Below are 15,018 nucleotides of genomic sequence, written 5' to 3'. Positions count from 1 at the left end.
TCTCAGACGCAACAGTAATCTGGCTGCATTAACCTTTCTACCTGGAGGGTCAAATGTTCTTCTAAAAGCAGCTACAAAGGCGTTATAGTTATAAACTAATGGGTTATCGTTCTCCCATAATGGGTTGGCCCATCTCAGAGCCTTCTCAATAAGTAGGGTGATAATAAATCCTACCTTTGCCCTATCTGTAGGATAAGAGCGAGGTTGCAATTCAAAGTGGATACTAATTTGGTTTAAGAAACCACGACACTTCCCCACCATAGCGTACTGGGGGGGTAATGCGAGAAGAAGCACCCACTGTGGCTACCTCTAGACCTGAACCGACAGGAGAAACAGGGGTATTACGTATCTCCTCTGGTGGGTTATTGGCACGAGATAATAGAGCCTGTAGCGCAAGCGCCATCTGATCCATTCTGTGATCCATGGCTTCAAACCTAGGATCAGGAGAAGCCAGCTGACTGTTTGTACTTGCAGGATCCATTGGCCCTGTCGTAATGTCAGGATCGGGACAGGGATCCAACACGCAGAGTACAAACAGTAGCCAGATACGTATACCGGACCTTAGAATGGCCGGACTAACGTAAGTAGTACAGTATAGAATGGTCAAAGACAAGCCGAGGTCGAGGGTAACAGAAGACAGGTAAGCGAGAGACAAGCCGAATCAAGGGTAACAGAGATAAGCAGAGTAAGGTAAACAAGCCGGGTCAAAACCAAAAGGGATAATAGAATACACAAGCACTGAGTGACTAGAACAAGCTAGAACCACGACAGGGCAATGAGCTAATGAAAGAAGCTCTGTTAAATACCCTGTTTAGAGCAGTAACCACGCCTCCAAGGCGTCCTGATTGGTCCTGCAGCAATTGAGTGACAGGTCGTTCCGGAGGAGTGTCCTGATGACAACTTCCTGCCTAGATGCTGTAAAAGGCAGTCACTCCCTCGCGGCCGGCCTTGCATGACCGGATAGACCGTGGGGAAGGGAGCCATCAGGCCGTCTGGATGGAGGAACAGCTAAGTCTCTACCTCTTTCGGAGGTAGAGACCACAGGTACCCTGACACATAGTTACATAGTTAGATAGCTGAAAAGAGACTTGCGTCCATCAAGTTCAGCCTTCCTCACATTTCTTTTTTGCTGTTTGAAGCACAATTTTGCAACAAGCTAGGGAAAAAAAATCCTTCTTGACCCCAGAATGGCAGTCAGATTTATCCTTGGATCAAGCAGTTATTACCCTACGTTGAAAGATTATATCCTTGAATATTCTGTTTTTGCAAGTATGCATCTAGTAGCTGTTTGAGCATCTGTATGGACTCTGATAAAACCACTTCTTCAGGCAGAGAATTCCACATCCTGATTGTTCTTACAGTAAAAAAACCTTTCCTTTGCCTTAGACGAAATCTTCTTTCTTCCAGTCTAAACGCATGGCCTCGTGTCCTATGTAAAGTCCGGTTTGTGAATAGATTTCCACACAATGGTTTGTATTGGCCCTGAATATATTTGTATAATGTTATCATATCCCCTCTCAGGCGACGTTTTTCTAAACTAAATAGGTTTAAATTTGTTAACCTTTCTTCATAGCTGATATGTTCCATTCCTTTTATTAATTTTGTAGCCCGCCTCTGCACTTTTTCTAGTGCCATAATATCCTTCTTTAGAACAGGTGCCCAAAATTGCATAGCATATTCAATATGTGGTCTTACCAGTGATTTATAAAGAGGCAAAATGATATTCTCGTCCCGAGAATGAATGCCCTTTTTCATGCATGACAATACCTTACTGGCCTTGGCCACTGCTGATTGACATTGCACATTGTTGCATAGTTTGTTGTCTATAACAATTCCCAAGTCCTTTTCGTGTGTTGTTATCCCTAATTCACTTCCATTAAGGGTATACGTTGCTTGTGTATTCTTTACGCCGAAGTGCATAACTTTGCATTTTTCAACATTAAATTTCATCTGCCATTTGAGTGCCCAGTCCTCCAGTCTATCTAAATCCCTCTGCAGCAAAGTAATATCTTGCTCACATTGTATTATTTTACAAAGTTTTGTGTCATCTGCAAACACTGAAACATGACTTTCAATGCTGTCTTCAAGATCATTTATAAACATGTTAAATAGAAGGGGTCCCAGAACAAACCCCTGAGGGACACCACTTGCCAACTCTGTCCAGCTTGAAAATTTACCATTAACGACAACTCTTTGTATTCTGTTTTTAAGCCAATGTTCTACCCAAGAACAAGCATTTTCATCTAGACCGATTTCCTTGAGTTTGAACACTAATCTTTTGTGTGGAACTGTATCAAATGCCTTGGCAAAATCCAAATAGATCACATCCACTGCAACACCCTGATATATACTTCTACTTACTTCTTCGTAGAACGCAATCAAGTTAGTTTGACATGACCTGTGCTTCATAAAACCGTGCTGATTTTTGCTGATAACCATATTCTTCTCAAGGAATTCTTGAATATTATCCCTTAAAACCATATTCTTCTCAAGGAATTCTTGAATATTATCCCTTAATAACCTTTCAAATATTTTACCAGCCACAGAAGTTAAGCTCACAGGTCTATAATTTCCAGGCAAGGATTTTGAACCCTTTTTGAATATAGGAACCACATCTGCCTTCCTCCAATCCTCCGGAACACTTCCTGAAAGAAAAGAATCTTGAAAGATTAAAAACAGAGGTTCACTTATTTCTACACTTAGTTCCTTAAGTACACGTGGATGGATACCGTCAGGCCCTGGAGCTTTGTTTATATTAACTTCCTTTAGTTGCTGCAGCACCTTGTCTTGAGTTAACCAATTACAATTATTCTGCAAGTTTTTAGTAGCAATCATTTGCACATCTATTGCCATGGGTTCTTCCTTAATATATACGGAGGAGAAATAGTTATTTAAAATTCCTGCCTTTTCCTGGTCTTCATTAACTAACACCCCAGTTTCAGTTTTTAGTGCACCTACACTTTCATTTTTGGGTTTTTTAGAATGTATGTACTTAAAAAATGCTTTGGGGTTGGTTTTGCTCTCTTTAGCTATCATTTTCTCATTTTGAAGTTTAGCAAGTCTAATTTCCTTTTTGCACGCATTATTTGCTTTCTTATATCTTTTATAAGATGCATCTGATTTTGTCCGATTTAAATGCTTTAAATGCCCTTTTCTTATTTTTATTCTCTTGTTTTACTTCTCTACTAAGCCACATTGGTTTTAATTTGTTTCTTTTATATTTATTTCCCAATGGTACATACTGAGAAATGTACCTTTCTAATATTTGTTGGAAGATGATCCATTTATTCTCAGTGTTCTTTTCACTAAAGAGTTTATGCCAGTCAATATATTGTAAAGCTTCCCTTAACTTATTGAAATTTGCGTTTTTAAAATTATATGTTTTAGTATACCCCATGTGCTTTTGTTTTTTTGAGTTTATTTCAAAGGACACTATATTGTGATCACTATTTCCCAAGTGCTCACCTACTTGAATGTTGGTCAAAAGATCAACGTCGTTTGTTAAAAACCAGGTCCAGACAAGCGTCCATTCTAGTTGGGGTTATCAACTAAATGTAGACAAAACAGAGGTCCTCCCCGTATAAGTAGACCCGCCTACTCTCAACATCCTCCGAGGCCAATACCCATTCACATTTCAACACACCACAATAAAATACTTAGACACAAACCTCCCTGCTGACGTCACACAAACTTACACACAGAATTATACCCCACTCATACAGAAAGCTTTACAAGACTTAACGGCCTGGACTACCATGCCAATCTCCTGGCTAGGACACCTGGCCACAATAAAAATGAACCTCCTACTGAGATTCCTATACCTCTTCCAGGCCCTCCCCATAGCCATCTCGACAACAGACTTCAAGATGCTCCAAACACACATAGATAAATTTATTTGGGCCAACAAAAGAGCCCGAATCAAGCGCCAAACTCTATGTACCAAACAAAGCTGGAGGACTGGGCCTCCCAAATTTTACACACTACTTCCACCTGGCCCATATGGCACAACTACAAAACCTCCATGCTCCGTACGGTGCTAAAAAATGGGTAGACCTGGAACACAGTACCTTTGGAAGAGATTTTCCATCTCTATACATATGGCTACCACAACAGGCGAGACCCCTCTTCCCCTCCACATCACCTGCAACCCTCACCTCCATAAAGATCTGGGACAAAATAACAACCAAATACGACCTGGTCTCCAAACTCTCGCCACTTACTCCAATCCTCCGAAATACACAGTTCCCCCCGGGCATGCAATCGAAAGACTTCTCCTGTTTTGAGGACAACAACCTCATCAGGTTTTACAACTTTTATTACGATCAAAAACTCATCCCCTTCACCGACCTCCCACAAACCACTCAACTCACCACTTTCGAATTTTTCTGCTACATTCAGATTAAAAGCTTCTTATCGTCCCCCACTCATAAACACATAGATAAGAAGATTAAAAGCTTCTTATCGTCCCCCACTCATAAACCCTTAACACCGTTTGAGAAAGCCTGCATGAAACCCACCAAAAGGGCCCAATCTCCATGATCTACACCCTCATAACCCAGAATAAAACTTAAGGATCACTGGCCTACATGTCGGCTTGGAAGAGGGACATAGGTCCTATTAGGGACCCTTCCAGTTGGGTAGCAATTTTGGTATGCGTAAATCACAAAGAGCAGCCGTACAAGAAGATGTTGCGGTGGTACCTCACCCCACATCGGCTAAAACAGATGGGCAGTGCAGACACGGACGAATGCTGGAAAAAATGTGGGACTAAAGGAACATATATCTACCTAGGGTGGGAGTGTGACAAATTTCACCATTATGGCTTGAAATATTGCAACTCACCTACAAAATTCTACACACCACAATCCCCTTGGACCCATGGATATGGCTCCTCTCCAAGCCCCACAAGGAACCCCCAAAACAAACTAATCACTAAAATCGCACTGGCCATGAAGAAGGCTATTGCAGAAAAATTGGGAAGTCCAGAAGTCCCAAAGTCCCCTCTAGATAGAGTAAAATGCAAAGTGCACGAAGCTAGAAAAACGGATGGCCTATCTGCACTAATACATGACACCACCAAACACTACGACAAAATCTGGGAACCATGACTATCGGAATTTCCTCTCCCTACATGAAGGGCCGAGGCCCATACAAAAGTCCGCCACCGAGGCTCTCCTAACTCCTAAACCTTAAACCCCACCCTAGAACCTCTAGCCCTAACCTACTCCTCACCCCCCCCCTTCCACCACCCTCCCACACTTCTGTTATGACTAAAGCCATACCGTGCAGAGAAAGCATCTGACAAGGACCATCGTGTCATACACCACTGCACAGCCATGACCAAACGACACCTAAGGTCTTGGAAAACCAAGACTATACACCTAACAAACACCATCGCACCAAAACCCCAACTAACCCACACAGACTGACCATCTAAAGGCCAAACAGGACTCAAAAATAAAGCAACCCCAAAACCCATGAAATGAAGAATTTATAAAAAAAAAGGTAAGCACCCCCTCCACCCCACAAAAGCCTACCCACCTTCCCCAACATTACCAACCAACAGTTGCATTGAATACCCCACTACGCTCACCCTACGGTTAAAACTTGCTAAATATTAACAGTTTGAAATATGTTACAACGGTTGAACAAAATATCGCTTATTGGAATATTTTGCATGTACTCATCAATGAGACAAATGTACGATACGCAATGTAATTGAGCCTGCATTTTTACCCTTTCCCTCTTCTTTTCTGTACCCCCACCCAACAAAACAAAAACCTTGAAATAATTTATAAAAAACAAACAAAAAAAACTTAATGTATGTTATGTTGAATATGCTCTTGAAAAAGACTATTTGTCAAAACGCATTGTGCTTATAATTGTTTTTATATCTGAAATTGATATTAAATGTAGAAGAGAGAAAAGGGGGGATGGAAGCTATAAGGATACACTCTAAGTGGGGTTGACCCACAATAAACTACCAAGGTAGTAATAGACAAACAAAGAACTGTTGAGTGCCCTGAGAAAAATAAATAAAATATAACTTTTAATAAATAAGATTAAAATAAATAACTAAATAAAAATAAATAATTAGAACGCTGTGTCAAAATACCTATTCCAGGTTATGTAATGATATAGCGCTATAGTAACGTTCCTCTATCTCTATAGTGCAATGAAAATCAAATATAAATTGTATGGAAAACACAGAGGACCTGTTCAAAAGTTTTCAGCGTACCTCTGGTAGATCTGAGCTGCAACAATACAATGTTGCAGTTTATTGATTAACTGTGGCAAATGCTAGTGTACATAGTTTGTAAAGCCCAATCTAAAAGTAGCTGTCTGGGCTGATACAACGAAAATAATGCTGAGTAGCCTTGCATCAAAATCTATAACCACAGGAAAAACGAAAAAAAAAAAAATAAAAAATATATGAATGTAATATTACTATAGAGTGAACGTGAACAGTTAGTATAAAAAGTTTTGCCAGTTAGCTAAAACTAAAAAAATCACCAGATAGCCTAAAGTGGCTGACTATAGGTCATAAGCCTGTACGAAATCCTGGGAATAGACTAATGGTGGACTAGACTGCAGTGACCCATATACAAAAAATATATATATAAAGATAGCGGTGAAAAAATCGTAACCGCCTGTCTGTTAGTATAAAAGGGGGAAACTAGCCACCAAAATCTGCCCGGTTCTAACAGTAAATCGAATAATCTATAGTAATATTACATTCATATTTTTTTTTTTTCATTTTTCCTGTGGTACAACGAAAATAATGCTGGTAATCCTCCTGGGTTGCAGAATCAGTTGCATACCCCAATATTACAGCACGCAGGTCAAGGAATCTGAGTGACTTCTTGGTACACAGTCATCTGGAGAGAAAAACTTGCTCCAAGAATTGGCTCACTGCACCTATGGGAATCAAATGTGGACAAATGTGGACATTGTAAGGTTTGTCCTTTTATAAATCAGTCCAAAATTGTCAAATGTACCAAAACTCAAAAAGAATGTAGAATCAAACAGTTTATAAACTGCAGAACCACACGTGTCATCTATGTCATCACATGCTCATGTGGTATGCAATACATTGGTAAAACCTATCAAGAACTAAGGAGACGTACTTTACAACATGTGAATTCAGTGAAAAACCTCCATTTAAGTACTCCTGTTGCAAATCATGTACGGAATTTCCACGATGGAAACCCCAACCACTTATCTTTTCAGGCTTTGGAAAGAGTCACTCTTAACTCTACAAAAGGAAATGTCAACCTTATACTTCGCCAAAAAGTGTCTCGGTGGATCTATGAGTTCAAAACCCTTGCTCCAGAGGGTTTGAACGAAGAATTTAATTTCACCCCGTTCATCCACTCACATTAGTGTGCTCTCCTCTGCCCTCTATTTAAGTACCCTTTATTAATAACTTTCATCATTATTATGTCCTTCTTAACCTTTGTTACAGGTAGATCATGTTAATTCACCTTTCTGTTTAATTTTAGGAACTATAAGTTTCCCTCATGGTTTCCACTCCATAGGATTGATATACTACCTCCACTTGCTACCTATATTCTATAGCTACATTCTGCTTTTTACTCTTATGTATTGTTAACTAAATATGGATGATCTGCACGATCAAAGGTTCCACTTTATAGATGACTCATTATTTATCCAACTGAATTGACATTTTAATCAATAATATATAGATTGTACAGAGAACGTTTCTTGTGTGGCTTCCATCTTTTTCCATACACATAGATACATCTATAATTTTTAGTGATGGCCATTTGATCACGACAGCCAACTTTAGACTACAATTCTTGCTAAACACCTTAACTTTGGTTTAATTTAATTTAGTTTATTTTATTTTCATTAGAGCATGCTTTAGGATTCATCACTATATTCCTCAACTAAAATACAGTTCAACTAATCTTGTCTTATTAAATATTGAGTTCAACTCAAGATTATTTATTATGTCCTTTAATGTTCTATTTAGAAAGCATTAAATACTATACAGCTTCCACCATAAGTGGATAAAAGGACAGATTCCTAAACATCCACATTATAAGATCATGGTGAGCAGATTCGATGGAGCCAATCCATTGCACCTCTAAATATATCTGCTCTGTTTCCCCTTACATCTAGCCTATGCCCTTTTGTAATACCTACCCATCTGAGCACTTGTCACCAGAACCGCTCAACATGAAGCTGGAAATTCTTCCATCCGTGGATCCATTGCGATTGTATTGTTGCAGCTCAGATCTACCAGAGGTACGCTGGAAACTTTTGAACAGGTCCTCTGTGTTTTCCATACACTTTATATTTGATTTTCATTGCACTATAGAGATAGAGGAACGTTACTATAGCGCTATATCATTACATAACCTGGAATAGGTATTTTGACACAGCGTTCTAATTATTTATTTTTATTGAGTAATTTCTTTTAATCTTATCTGATATTAAATGTATTTTACTTACACTTACCTGCTGTATCCTGGAACATTTTTACCTTGAGCCGTGGAACAGACTTTTGTGGTGAAAATATTTAGCCCAACTACATGCCCTGACAGCCAGAGCATGCTATAAGAGGCTCTGGTAAATGTGAGTAGGTCTATGGAAAACGTCTTGCTATAAACATTTTAAAAAAAAACGTTATTATGCTATGCAACACTTTTTCTTATGTCTCTGATACAGATCTAAGAAAACTATATTTATTGAGAAGATATACATAGGTATTTACTGTCAGTATTATGTGTGCACTTCCCACTTTGTTTCTTTTGTTGTAATACTCTATGCTGTGCTAAAGTAGGTGATCATTGGCATTGTGAATATTGTGCTGCCCCTTACTATCGCCAATTACACCTCATTTTTTTTTACTGAAGATTTTGAATTAGACAGTTGTCTCAAAGTGACGCATGTCCCTTTTTAAGGAGCTACTGGAAGTGCATTACAAAACTGCCTTGTTTTGCAGGTCTGATATAAGGAGTGTGAAGTGGAGGTCAGGGCGGGGCCCGACCCGAGCGTGTCTGATTGAAAAGAGGGTCCTGTTATTTTGGCGTGCATGAGCGCCAGGATCAGAGGCTGCCCATATCCTGAGCGCTCCTGTAGTGCTCACATATGGTTTCACATGCCCCGACATTCACTCCAAGTGAGCACATGTGGTATATTTTCTATGAGTCCTCTAGACACCAAATAACAGAACCTAAATAATGGACAGATTGTAGATGGCGTGTCACACGAGAAAATTGTATTACTTGACATGTCTAGCATTATTATAGCCCTTCCAAGTAGAGTTATTTATTTTGGATTAATTGATAAATGTTGAAATGATTTTAGTCTGTATTCTTTACTTTTGGCCCACAGCCCAAGTTTTGTAACTGAAGGAGCTAATTACATTGCTTCATTCGTTTCCTGTAGCGTTCAAAGAACTTACTAAGGTCAATAGGCTCAGTGAAGTCAAAGGGAAATTATAAGCACTGGGAACTAATCTCAACTATTTATTCTGATTGTTTATGACATCATGTGCCCACAGAAACCTTCCTTTTAATAGTTAACTGTCACTTGAGGGCTAAAAATTGTGATGCGATTTCAAGATGGACTCATGTACAAAAAGAACTAAAATAGATTTTAAAACAGCAATTGCACATAAAAGTACTATAATTAGATTTCTTTAACATAAAATTACTCAGATATTTCTTAATTCTATTTCCTGCTTCTCTGACGTCCCTAATTTAGTCTGTTTTCCCACCAGCTATGCATTTGCTACTCCAGTGACTCATAACTCCAACACAGGGGTGATTGGGTAAAATTGTGATCCACAGTCCTACCTGCTCTTTCGAGTATGCTGATCACCTAACACTAGAGCTGTCAAACAGCTCCCCGAATTGTCAATCAGATATTACTGTACTGATTTCTTTGAAGCGGTGTGTGGATGGTCTGGATACTCTACTCTGCCAATCGCCACATACAGTTGGGGTCACAACAATATCAACTATTATTATTATTGCCATTTATATAGCGCCAACAGATTCCGTAGCACTTTACAATGTTATTAGATGGGGGGATTTAACTATAAATAGGACAATTACAAGAAACTTACAGGAACGATAGGTTGAAGAAGACCCTGCTCAAACAAGCTAGACTGTTTAAACTAACTGCTAGCTGTTTATAACGTAGTTATATTTATCCCATATGATTAGTTTTAACTGCAGCTAATGGTAAACTACTTTTTCCAAAAGCCGTCGCTGGACAGGATTTTATTGGATAATATCAGACCAGAGAGATCAGAATGAGAGGCTCCTCATTCAGCATTCATTTGTGTATTTCAGTTCTGGATTTGAGGTTTTTTTGGTTGAATCCAAACAGACTGAAATCCGGTCCATATGTGAATAAATTTGGAGGCTGTACTGCAAAATACAAACAATGATAAATCTTCAAAACAATGTCTAGATTTTGCAGTCGAAATGCCCCCAGATAGTCCCGGATTGTTTTTGCTAATTTGACAGGGTGCATTCAGGCCTGATTTCAGCAGGTTACAACACATATATTTTTTATTTTCATGCACAGTGATTTGAAAACGCTCATGTGGGAAAGCTGAAATGCAGTCGTAATCTCGGATATTTTTTTTTCTCTCTCCTTATTTCTGTCTTTCTCGTTGTTTTTGTTTTTAGAGTTAAGCTTTGCTTCTCATACACAGAGTTAAGAGGTCAGAGGTTAACAGTTTTTGTGATAAGGGTTTTATCAACTGAGTACACCCAGGACCTGCAGCATGAAGGTCGCTCAATTCTCAGAGTTTAAGATTCCTAACAAAACAAAATCCAGGCATGGGCAGGGATGGTGTGAGGGTGACAGAGGTCTCATTGTGTCACTCAGTGCTCGAGGGGCATTCTGAAAAGAGCACATCCAGGGAGAAAATGAGCTAGAAGTATATTACAGAAAAAACATTACTTAAAACAGAATAGTTTTTATTTTGAACTGGATGGATCTAGTTTGATATCCTAAGTGACTATCTTGATGAAGGGCATTCCATTTTCAGGTTGGTTCTTTGGAACACTTTATGAAGTTCCACTGTTCAGCGATAGTATAACTCTACAATGACAACTTAAGTGCACTGTTGTTTATAAACCTGCTTCACTGTAAACTTGATTTAAATGGACACTACAGGTACCCAGACCACTTCATCTATTTGAAGTGGTCTGTGTGCACTGTCCTTGTCCTCCTTTGTTCTGCTGTCTACCAGACAGCCACTTGAGGCGTTTCCTGCAGTATCACGGTGTTTGACTCTGTGAAACAACGCTGGATGTCCTCAACGTTCTGCATCTCCATTTTGGAATCTATGGAAACCCCTCCATTTTGGGGGCATTGTAGCAGTTTGACAGATAAAATTACCCCATAAATGCAGGCACCCAGACCACTTCATCTCATTGGAGTGGTCTGGGTGCACTGTCCATGCCCCCTTTGGTCTTCTATCTGCTGTCTACCAGACAGCCACTTGAGGCGCATCCTGCAGTTTCACAGTGTTTGACAACGTTGAATGTCCTCAATGCTCTGCATCTAGCGTCACGAAAACCCCAATAGAAACCCCTCCATTTTGGGGAAATTGTAGCAGTTTGACAAATAAAATTACCCATAAATGCATACAACATAGTATATTGAGCCTTCATTATATTATAATTTCAGCACTAATTTATTTTAAGGTTTATGGTATTATTTTATTTTCACATGTACATTGCGATTTAGCAGTATATTTTGTAAACGTGACAAGTGCTACTGTATTAAAAATCACTACATTGTGCTCATTTATATCCCCTGAATACAAAATGACCTCCTTCATATACCTTGTCAAGTTTTTTTGTAAAAATACAGAGCTGAATTTATAACTTGCCCATTGCAGTTTTTTTATTTTTAAATGGCAAATTGAAGATCGGTCTATGATGCATTTTGGGACATTTTAGTAGCTCATATTTTTTAATTACTCCATAAATGCATACCATTTGTAAAAATTGACACAATGGGGATTATCACATGATATATTTTGAGCCATTTATTCATTATTTTTCTTCTCCAAAGCTTATGGTATTAACTTTTATTTTTACATATCTATTGTTTTGTTTTTCTGCTTATTTTTAAATCTAATGTGCCCCACTGTAATACATTATCTTGACTACACTCAGCAAAGTCTCCTGAGTACAATAATACCTTTGCAAAGTAACAATCTTTAATTCCAGTCTAAATCTTTAATCCTAAACCAAACCGTAAATCTAAACCAAATCCTAATCCCACATGTAACACTAAATCTAATAATAAACCTCACCTTAATCCTAACTCATACCGTAATTTTTGACCTAACCCTAATTATAATCTTAATCCAAATCTCAATCCTAACACTATAAATATTGTTGGATGGATTAACTCTGCTGATGTCAGCACAGGAATTCCCTTGCTGATTTCAAGGGATTCTCTTCTTGGGCCTAATCCAAACCCTAATCTGAAACCTAACCCCAATCCTAAAATGAATTCTAAACCAATCTTAAATATAAACCTAGTCATAAACGTAATATTTATTCTTAACCTAATGTTAATTCATAATCTTAATCCTTAATTTAATCCTAACCCCAAAGGTTTACCTCTGCTAACATCATTACTTTTAGCAAAGGGAAATCTATGATTAGTATGTTGCCATCTACAGGTTATGTATGACAGCCATATATCTTTAACATTGAATACAATATGCCCAATGCATTGCGTTTCGTGCTGGGCAACTGACAAAGCCGAGCACTGATCAAAATACCATTGGGGCATGGAGGGATACACTACAGGGTATGTTCAGACTTGGTGGCCTCCAAATCACATGAGATACAGTAAGGGGATCACTGTGGCTGAGTTTGATCACCCACCTGCAGTGTTCTCTATGGTTTTTAAAGGCTTTTTGCACTGCACGCATCACTAAAATGGCCCCAGCTGACAGAGGGAAGCCGCAGGTATCTATTGATAAACAGGTTTTCTGGTGTGAGCATGGATTTAACCCTTCTTACACCAAATCTACATGACATGTCATTAGGTCCAAAAAGGCATTAATGCCCAGTCCTAACGTTGTTAAATGGTTAAGCATTCTAAAATGACATTTAGAAAAAGAACAATGTATCTTATTTATAAAAAGAGTGATTTCTAAACACATTTATTGTTGTGTAAAGACATATTACTGTGTGTATTACTGCTGAGGAACTCTATTATACCCTCAGACCGACCAACAATTTCCTGGATAAGAGGGACATTCGGTCAAAAAAGAGGGACATAGTGACTGTTCCTTCTAAATAGAGACACTTGTGAGGTGTGCTTTAACTTTAGGGACAGAGGGTTGGTGAAGAATTTGTATAGCGTGTAGAGTTACGAGGCTTCGTAAGCAGAGTGAGAACAGAGAAACTATCCATGCACTGGGCCCACCTTCCATGTCAGTATGCAGTTGACCTTTTAATAGATGCTTTAGGAAAGCACTCCAAAAAAAGAGTACCATTCCACAATTCTAAGTGTGAGTAGACATAATGTCTGTATGCTGAGACATTGTTCAGCACTTTCACTGGTAGCATGATTTTTTTCTTCCATACATGGTAATTGCCAAAGATATGCAAATGTAAAAGGCTATTTTACAGGACAAAATTACCTAACAAATCCAGCCTCACATTTTAGCTGCCACAAAACAGTGTTAGGTTTTAATCTACAGCAAAGGACAAATAAGTCTATTTTCGTTTCACTTTCTTGACATAATGGGGTAGCAGACTGGCAAACTGGGACAGAAAGCCACAGTTTATTTTTACTTTTTTACCATTCTTTATTTTAGTAGTGCATTTATTATACATGTATGCTTGCATAGCCACAACAGCCGGTGCAGGCTAGACATAAACATAGAAAAACAGTTGTATGGCATATTAACGTTGCACATTTTATGAGTTAATACAGGAATATAGAAACAAGCTAAGTCTAAAGATGCTATGGTGGGTTATGCAGGCTGAGTTATGATTCATTTCAACGTTGTTACACATAGCCCTATAGCATATGAAAAAGTTGCGCTTTGCCAACTGTTTGGTACATGCTTATACTCGTGTTAGTTAATGCTGATTAATTACAGTGGGTTAGTTAGCGTGTTCAGGTTTGGTAAGAATTGCTATGTTCTCAGGTGCCAGCGCAGCTCTCGGGTTGCCACTGACATACCCGCTGCAATGGACAGCTGGTGGGCATAACTAAGGGGTAGGGAGTTTACCACTAGGAGGGAGACCCCCAGTATTTGTGTCCTTAGTGAGGTGTGCACTCATCGCTAGCAAGGAGAAGTGGCCTAAACAGTTGATTGTAAAGCGTAACATAAGAGCATAAGAGTATAAGTGTAACACCAGATGTCAAGGAGAAACAATAAATCTTCAACATTTGCAAATAGAGGCTATACGAGGCATGGGGTGATTGACTCATCTGTAATTTCAAGAGTCCCGGTCAGAAAGCCAATGGTTTCTAATCAGAAGACTTGCCATCTGCTGACTTATTGGGAGACACAACACCAGTCTTTTTCTATATTGTGTATGTGCTTTTGCAAAGTGCTGCATTTTAGAAAAATCATGAATTTCTTGGATAACTCCCCTCTGGTGTGAAGGTACTACATACTCAATACTGCTTCACCATGCTCACCTTGCTACAGGGGACTTCATTTGAAGACTTTCCAAGAAAAAATGTTGACTCTCAGAGATCACATCTTTGTTAACAGAAAAAGTCTTGTTTATTTTTTTAGGCATGATGAAGTTTGTCCAGAAGGTAAAGGGAGGGCAAAGGTAATTTGTAAAAGAAAGTATTTACTTGACGGATAGCACAGTGGGACAGAATAGATGTTCTGGAAAATAAACACAGTCATATGTTTCTAACAAGGGGGTCTGTGGGAAGTACAGGGGTGGGGTGGAATAGAGGGGCCTGCATACTGTCAACTTTTGAGTCTGTATTGAAGAGCACTGAAATGCTGACGTGGGCTGGAATGGCTTC

Source organism: Pelobates fuscus, chromosome 3 (assembly GCF_036172605.1).
Source record: "Pelobates fuscus isolate aPelFus1 chromosome 3, aPelFus1.pri, whole genome shotgun sequence".
Lineage (NCBI taxonomy): Eukaryota > Metazoa > Chordata > Amphibia > Anura > Pelobatidae > Pelobates > Pelobates fuscus.
The sequence above is the reverse complement of the archived record's forward strand: the minus strand, read 5'-3'. Positions refer to the sequence as shown.